This window comes from Capsicum annuum, chromosome 6, assembly GCF_002878395.1.
Source record: "Capsicum annuum cultivar UCD-10X-F1 chromosome 6, UCD10Xv1.1, whole genome shotgun sequence".
NCBI classification, from domain to species: Eukaryota; Viridiplantae; Streptophyta; class Magnoliopsida; order Solanales; family Solanaceae; genus Capsicum; species Capsicum annuum.
This window is the reverse complement of record NC_061116.1, coordinates 210271065-210279635: the sequence shown is the minus strand read 5'-3', so window position 1 is coordinate 210279635 and position 8571 is coordinate 210271065.

Genomic DNA, 8571 nt, shown 5'->3' with positions numbered 1-8571 from the left:
CATGTGACATCTCGGGACCAGGTTTTGGGGCGTTATAGTATCCCAGGGATATAATACATAGCATGGGTCATCCTCTTTTACCGCTGATCAGTTGGTCATATGTATCACATGACTTACAAAGATTATAAGACAACGAAGAGTAAAGCAAAGCAAAGTATGTAACGTACAGGCTTCCACAAGTGTAAGTAAAGTTGGTCGTTCATCCTTATCTATACATTTATATATTGATTCCTAATTTCATTGATAACTTATTTCACTCATAGTTATCTCATGCCTTACATATTCAGTACATTACTTCATACTAATATCCCTTACGGAGGACCAGTGTTCCATGTTGTAGGCATAGGTTCTTAGCTAGTAGATCTCCTTAATAAAAGCACAAGATATTCAGCGGTTGTTGGTGAGCTCCAAGTTGATTCGTGGCCTTGTTGAGTCTTTAGTATATATCTATATTGATGGTTTTATAGTCATTGATTTCATTAGAAGCTTTGTAGACATTTTAAAGTTGTTATATGTATTCATAGTTACACATGTCATCTGTATCGGTTTAGCCAGTAGGTTGGTGTTGTACATACAACTTCTTATCATCAAGTGTATTTGTATAGTGAGTCATTTTCTCATCAATTTTATTAGTATAATATGTGTTCCTATAGTATTTGTCTGCCTCATCCAGGATTAGGGTGTGACAAAAGAGGCATTAGAGCGGTTTATCCTAGGGAATCTACAAAGTCGTGTCTAGTAGAGCCTTACTTATGAATGTGTTACACGCCACATTTATAATTAGAGGGCTACTTAGATATTTAGTAATTGTTACTTTCTTTCATAATCTATATCTTGTGATAGAGCAATGTTAAAAAGTCTATTCCCACTCGTACTTTGATCTTTGTTATTCATACTATGACTACTATAGCTAAGGTCAACGGTGGCAAAAAGGCTAGTACCACTAATGTACAAGATGCAACCTACAACGAAAGGTCTTAAGTTATCAAAATTCAGATTAAGCTGAGCCAATTTAGTTGACCCTCACGGCCTGCAATAGAAACATTGTAAAGATTTTTGTGTTACTTAAATATAAGGCTGGATTTGTACTATTTGTATTTCTTAGTTCATTTAAGTAAGATATAATGGGGTTGTTAATATTTTTATATAATAAATGGTTACCTTAGTCATAAAGATTGGCTGCAATATTTCCTAGTTTAACCTCTTCAGAGGATGTGAATGGTTCTTGAGTCTGAGGTTTCCTCCATATCCTTCAATAGATAGGATTTAATCCTTTGAAGGACATTTAGGGCTCATTTGTTTGCACTTAATGAAGGTCTGAATCTGAATGGTTCAGACTTCAGACCATTAAGTGCATTTGTTTTATATTAATATTTAACTCTTAATGAGTTTGAATAGGTCTTAATCATTCAGATCTAGAATCAAGTCTTAATAGGTCTGAAGAGGTATTCTGGTGTAGGATAATATTCACCGCTACTCTATTCATAATCATCAGTCACCACCACTAACCACCTCTGTCACCTCCATCGTTGTCAACACCCACCCACCACCACCAATCACCTTCACCATCATAACCACCATCAACAATGAATATTGCTACCAACCACTACCACACCTACTACCTCTATTATTCTAATTATATTCACCTCCGTCAACACCACCACCATCATCAACCACTACCAATCAATCCCTACTATCGACCAACTCATCTATCACAACTAGAACCACCGATAACTACCAGTAATACATCACAACCTCCACACATTCTTTGGCCGCCGCCACCATTGTAACTAGTAACGACACATCTACCATCACTTCAACCATTACCATCGCTATAATTTATCTCTACTAACAACCATCTCCACCATCACAACTAACAACATCTCTAACTAGCATCAACACATTGTCAAACCAACATGTATTCATTTTTCAGCCATCACAATCAACACCTCCAACTACTAACATCAAGCAACGTCACATCACAACCACCATACAACTATCAACCGCTACCATCATAACAGTCACTACAATACCAACTAGCACAACTATCGCCACCAATAGTACTAATTATTAACATCAATCATTGTCACTGCAACCACCATTATAAACCATCTCTACTATCACTAACAAACATAAATATTTTTTTCAATCAAATAATAATTTTGTTGTATTAAATTACATACTTTTCTGATATATAATTAGTATTTTATTTGAATTGTATTTTTTATTTTATTAGATACACAACTCAATTTTTTTGCACATTCAAATATTGAAAAACAAACAGTCTTAATCATTCAGTTTTCAGATCTAGAGATAACATCTTAATCATTTAGATATGCATTCAGATTCAGATCTTTGAATCTTAAGAAAAATAAATGCATCCTTAGTATTTGCTAATAAATATATAGGGTTTTATAGTTGCACACATTTTGAAAATTGAATCTACTGAACTAGTTTTGTATTAGTTGAAAAAGGCCAGTAGCATAGTCTGAAAGGTGTCAATGTGCTAGTATTACTAGGGATACCCCTAATTAGTTGATAATGACCAAATACCTACTAAATATTATTCTAGATTTTAGTAATTAGATTTTTATAAGGTATGTGTGCATAACCACCCCAACTAGGTACCAATAATATGAAAGATTCCTTTTGTTGTTAGAAAACTCTAGGATAAGCATTTCCAGTTGTTCTATATAAGAGTATGTGTAAACTTGGTTCCTATTGTGTTTTGGATATAGAGGATTAGTATGTGACTACAACTTAAGGTTGAAAAGGGATATTGACTGGTTAGACCTAAGTAGTGATTATCTAGGCTATTTTACGTATTAGAATACATGTAGAGAGTAGTTTTGGTTAAAAAAAAAAGGTATTTGTTAGAAATAAAGCAGGTAAGAGTATCACTCAAATGACTCTATATGAATGCATGTTTTGATGCCTAGTCTTGTTAAATGCAATAATAGAGAGGAGATCCAAAGATATATGTACTTGACCTAACCTAACATCTAAGGATGCATCTGTAGTATCCCTATTAAAATAAGGGATAGTTTGTTATGTGTATGTATAGAGTTTTTATGGCTTATTAAACTTTCAACGAAGTATCAACTACCATTTGTTCACTTGACTCCCTGATATGGAAATTCCTTTGATGCATAACTTATCTCAATTAATCGACTAAAGGTATTGAATTTCCATCACTTGTTAAGACACCAGTTGTTAGGCCTCACTTGTTATGGAAAGATTAGTTAGCATGGATAGATATATATAGTTAATCCCATCAGTTAGATAAGCGGTTGTCTTTTGTTGAGAAGCCAATCTCCGTATTGGCTAGGGATATGAAGAGGTTGCACCTAGAGTGATCCTGTGGTTGATGTCCAGTGGCGACATCAACCTATAGACGAGGCTACTTGGGAGGTCGAGTCAAATATGTATAGTTCTTATTCCCAACTCTTTGTTGTTTCATGTTTTTCTTATGCTTTTAGTTCAAGGATGAATTAGATTTTTAGTTATGTAATGACCTGAATTTTGAAAGAAATATGTGAAATTTGTAATTTTATGTCATTTGACTATCTTACCCCTCCTTGTAGTTGCGTTGTGGTATTTTTGGAGTATGGGGGTGGTAGGCACGATTTCCTATGCATTTTAGTACCATTCATGCAATATTGTGATTTTTGGTGGCTTCTAGAGCCTTATTTTGAACTTTTGGATTATCATTTGATCCTTGTGATGGATGATTGAACAGACTGTAGCAGATCCGAAACATCAATTTTAGGATGGCAACATGGTTGGTGTGGGTTTATGGTCTTTAAATCTCATTTTGACCCTTGGTTGCAAAATTCTTATATTAACATTGAGCCAGGAGCATCAAATTTAGTGTGGTTACATAGTTTGTTTGCGTATATAACATGACCCAAACTGAGGCCTTGTCGTAATGGGCATCTCAAGTCTAGCCAGGACTGGAGACCACACACGATTCCCAACCTAAACAACCAACATATACCCTGAGTCGGATGAATTCCGAACATATAACAAGATAGCATTTTTGTATAATTTTAGACTCTGGGATTGGTCTATAAGTGTGACCAACCCAAGCAAGTCCAACCATCCAATGCCAACCAACAATCACAACCTAATCGGTATAACAACCAAATCCATGCCCATAATATAACATAATAGGATGTAACAATCATAAATATAATCAAATGGTATCATCCCCAATACCAATGCCAATACTAAGGATAACACCACTACCGATACCTCCCATTCCAACCCATAGTAGTTCCACAAAGCCTCTAACCAAAAGAAAAACAATATCTGGTTGGGACATGCCCCCAACCATAGCCAAAACCAATATCCATAAAATAGCCAAAGTATGTAAAAACATCCATGATATTAAAGGGAGACTTTTAGATGTATGGAAGCTCACCACTTTAATCCAACAGTTGATCCCGGATTCGATCACTGAGCGGAAGGAGTGGTATGGCCGGTTCCTGCATCGCGTGGGGATGCATCCACCCGAAGACGGGCTAGCGGGTAAGCGCTAAAAAGTACTCAGGATAAGGATAAAATAATGCCAACCTTTAAAACCAAGTAAACCAACCATATGCATCCACAACCACACACACATATATTCATCCATGCTGGGAAAGAAAACTGGGTTTAGCATGCTTTTAAAACCATTAACCTAGGTATGTGAAGCTTAACCACCCTAGAACAGCCCAAGGGCTATATGAGTCCAGTGTAACCGTCTGAACGGGCCTCGATGCATGTAACCACATGAACCAGAGATACAATAGGGGTAGGGGATTTTGGTGCACCCTTTGCCCTACATGATACATATGTAAAAGTGTACCCACGGGATTTCCGTGTACCCTGTAAGTATCATATATGGTCACCATGACCAATCCTCATATCGGCAAACATGAGTTTTCAGTGTCCGTTCATTGGACTCACATCTTTATGGTTAGCTATCATACCCTGCCATTATTGCCCAATTAAAACTATTATCGTATAACCAAACCACTATTCCATTCATTATTAACTAAGGCTATAAGTAGTGGTATCGTCATACCGACTATAGCTTGCAAGCAATGTCATTACCCAATCATTTTGAGAAGTAATGATTCCCATGTACCCATAGATTACATTATTTAGTTGCTTGAGGGATTCCCATGTACCCCACAAGATGTTAATTATCATGTTTACTTGGGGGATTCCCTAGTACCCCACAAGGATTTTCAATTAACCATAACCATGACAACCAAGACGTTACCAAATAACCATTCCAAACCATTTAAACCATTTGTACCATTTAGGGTTCCATTACCAAGTTGTAACATGCAATAGTTACATTAAAGTCCAATAATATAGTAAAAGCATTCTTATAAGCATTTTATCAAACATCTTGAGGGCATAGTATTTTCAAAGCCAAACCAAGTACCAATTAACCATTCCTATGCAACCAAATGTTCAAACCATCATTATAATATGAAAGCCATAAGTAAAAGACATGTGAAAACCATAACCAGCCATTATAACCAAACCCCCAACATATATTTGAAAACCCAAAATCATACAACAATTAAGCCATGAAAATAATTCATAAAATATGCTTTTAGTTTGAACCAACAATGAGGTTGCGTAACATGCCTTATATTACGAAGAAGACGAGAAAAAATCACCCCTATGAGCCTCAATTGACCACCTTGAAGGAAACCCTAGCTTTTGTTTAACCTAAGAGCCTTGAGAGATTTTGAGAGAGTTTCTAAGTGCTTAAGATTAGCATATTAGGGTAAATGATATCCCAATAGAGTTATAAGTTGTGGGTTCCCATGGAGTTATAAGGCAAAATATTCAGAATACACCCAATCTAAACTGCATAAAAATCCCGCAAGAAGGTACGACCCACCACACGACCCATACCCTAGGGTATTAGTGGTACCCACCACTCGTATCCTAAGTAGAATCTCACCCCCATACTGACCAACCTACGACTCTTAATTCCCACTCCTACCCAATCATTTGATTGGTACCCATAAACCGTATCCATTCCAGAAAAAAAAACCAACCATCCAATACTGGACAACATACGATTTTCAACATAGCACTCGTACCCTAGGGTATGACTAGTATGACCCAATCGTACCTTGGATAGTAACCAACCAACTCACACTGTCTAAGATACGACCAAGACTAACTAAATTATATCACAACAGACGACTAGTACCTTAAGTTGTATGATTTTCAGTAAGTCCAAAACCCAGGAAATTTCTAAAGATCAAAACACAGGGTTTTTCAGTCTCCCCCACTAGGATCATTCATCCCTAAATGACAAACAAGGTAGTAAAAGCACTATTTACATTCTTTAGATGCCTCTACTCTTACCTTCAAGACAAAAAACAAAGATGCAAGAAAATCAACCTTTCCTTAACAAAGACCTAAAAGAAATATGTGATCAAGAACACATACCTTCCTTACGAATATCCAAAGTAGAAAACAAATGCAGATACTTGGAATTCATATCCTCTTTTGCTTCCCATGTATCCTCTTCCACCTTATGGTTCCGCCATAGAACCTTAACCGAGGCCCCATCCTTGGTCCGCAATCGATAAACCTACCAATCCAAGATTTCAATCAGGATCTCTTTATAAGACAGAAAATCCAAATTATCCAATCCTTCCAAAGGAACAACCGATGAAGCATCACTTATAGACTTTCTCAACATAGCGACGTGGAATACCGGATGAATAGAGCTCAAACTAGAAGGCAACTCTAATTCATATGCCACATTACCAGCCCATCTCAGAACCACATAAGGACCAACATACCGTGGACTGGGCTTCTCTTTTTTTCCTAAACCTCATTACTCCTTTCATAGGAGACACCTTTAGGAAAACCCTCTATAACCTTAAACTCTAAGTCTCTACGCCTTACATCCGCATAGGAATTTTGGTGACTTTGGGCATCCTTAAGTCTATCCCAAATCACCTTCACCTTTTCCATAACCTAATAAACCAAATCCAGGCCAAACATATCCACCTCACTAAGCTCAAACCACCCAAAGGAGATCTACACTTCCTGCCATAAATGTAATGACCCTTCAGGTCATTTTTTATATTTATGCTTATTTCTACCGTTTGAGCTTCTCCATAGATACCCCAAGTCATTTATAACTTATTGGGACTAACGGTTTTGTTATCGGGCAGTTCATTTAATTTTTAGAGCCAATTCCCTGTTTTTAAGTCTTTGTTAGTTTCAAATGGCACCCGGGCGAAAACTTCAGCGAAACAATCTCGAATGCAAATTTCAACTGCACCAACAGATCCAAAATATTAATTTTAGGATAGGTAGACCTTTGGTTCGGGTCTCAATACACCCAAGCTCATTTTGACCCATTGATCGGAAAGTTGAAAAATCGAAAATATGGATGTAGGACCCATATTTTACTAAAACGACCTCGGATGCAAAATCCAACTTCACTAGCATATTTGAAATATCGATTCTAGGATGATAACATATTTGGTGTAATTTTACAGCTTTTAAATCTCATTTTGACCCTCGATTTGGAAAATTATGATATTCGAGTCTGGAGCATCGAATTTAGAGTGGTTACATAGTTCATTTGCATATATCAAACTCCGAACAAATTTTGGGCACCTCGTTGAAGTCTGTCCAGAAGGGGGAAAGCTGTGCAAATTCTTCTGCACTATTTATAGCAGTTTTGAGCTCATTTTGCTCATTTTTCATCTTTTCTTTTGAGATTTTGTAACACCCTGAGTCTGTACCTTGAACGCTACATGGTGCTAACGACCCCGAAGGACCACCAGCTAACTCATTACTGGTACCTATTGTGAGCACTGAATAATTATAACTCTATAATAACAATGTAACTGACATAAATGCGGAAGTTAGGCTGAAAATGTCATAAGGTTTATAACTGGAAAATCAATACTGAAAGTTGAATACTGAATACTGAAACAATTTTATATGTTAGACTATGACTTTGTGATTTTCTCTATACTTAATAATTAAAGAATCCTAAAATATATGATAGTAGAAAATTAATAACTTTAGCTCAACAAAATAAAATTATTATTTTAATAATTTATTTCTTCACGGAAAAAAGGTGTTACTAATTCCATAATGCATATTGTAAAATAAAGTATAGTAAAACACACAAATAAAAAAAAAAGTAATATAGAGAAAGTCTGAAATAGTAAAGTCTTAAATACAATGTTTATTTACCAAAAACAAAAGTAGTATTATAGTTACTTTAAAATATTTAGTCACGTCAATAGTTTAGAATTAAGTGTTTAGGTTTATTTGAAATAAATATTTTAAATAATTTATGAAAGAAAAATAAAAAATTTTATAGTTTGGTGATTTTCTTTTAAGAAAATTTTTTTGAATTTGAATTTTTATAAATTGAGAATCATAAACAAAAATAGGTTAAAGTGATTTTGACAAATTACTTTTTGAAGAATAAGGAATGAGAAAAGATGTGGTGATGAGTTATTATATTTTTTTTTAAGTATAGTTTTTATCTTAAAAGTTTTATGTATTCTTTTAAAAAAT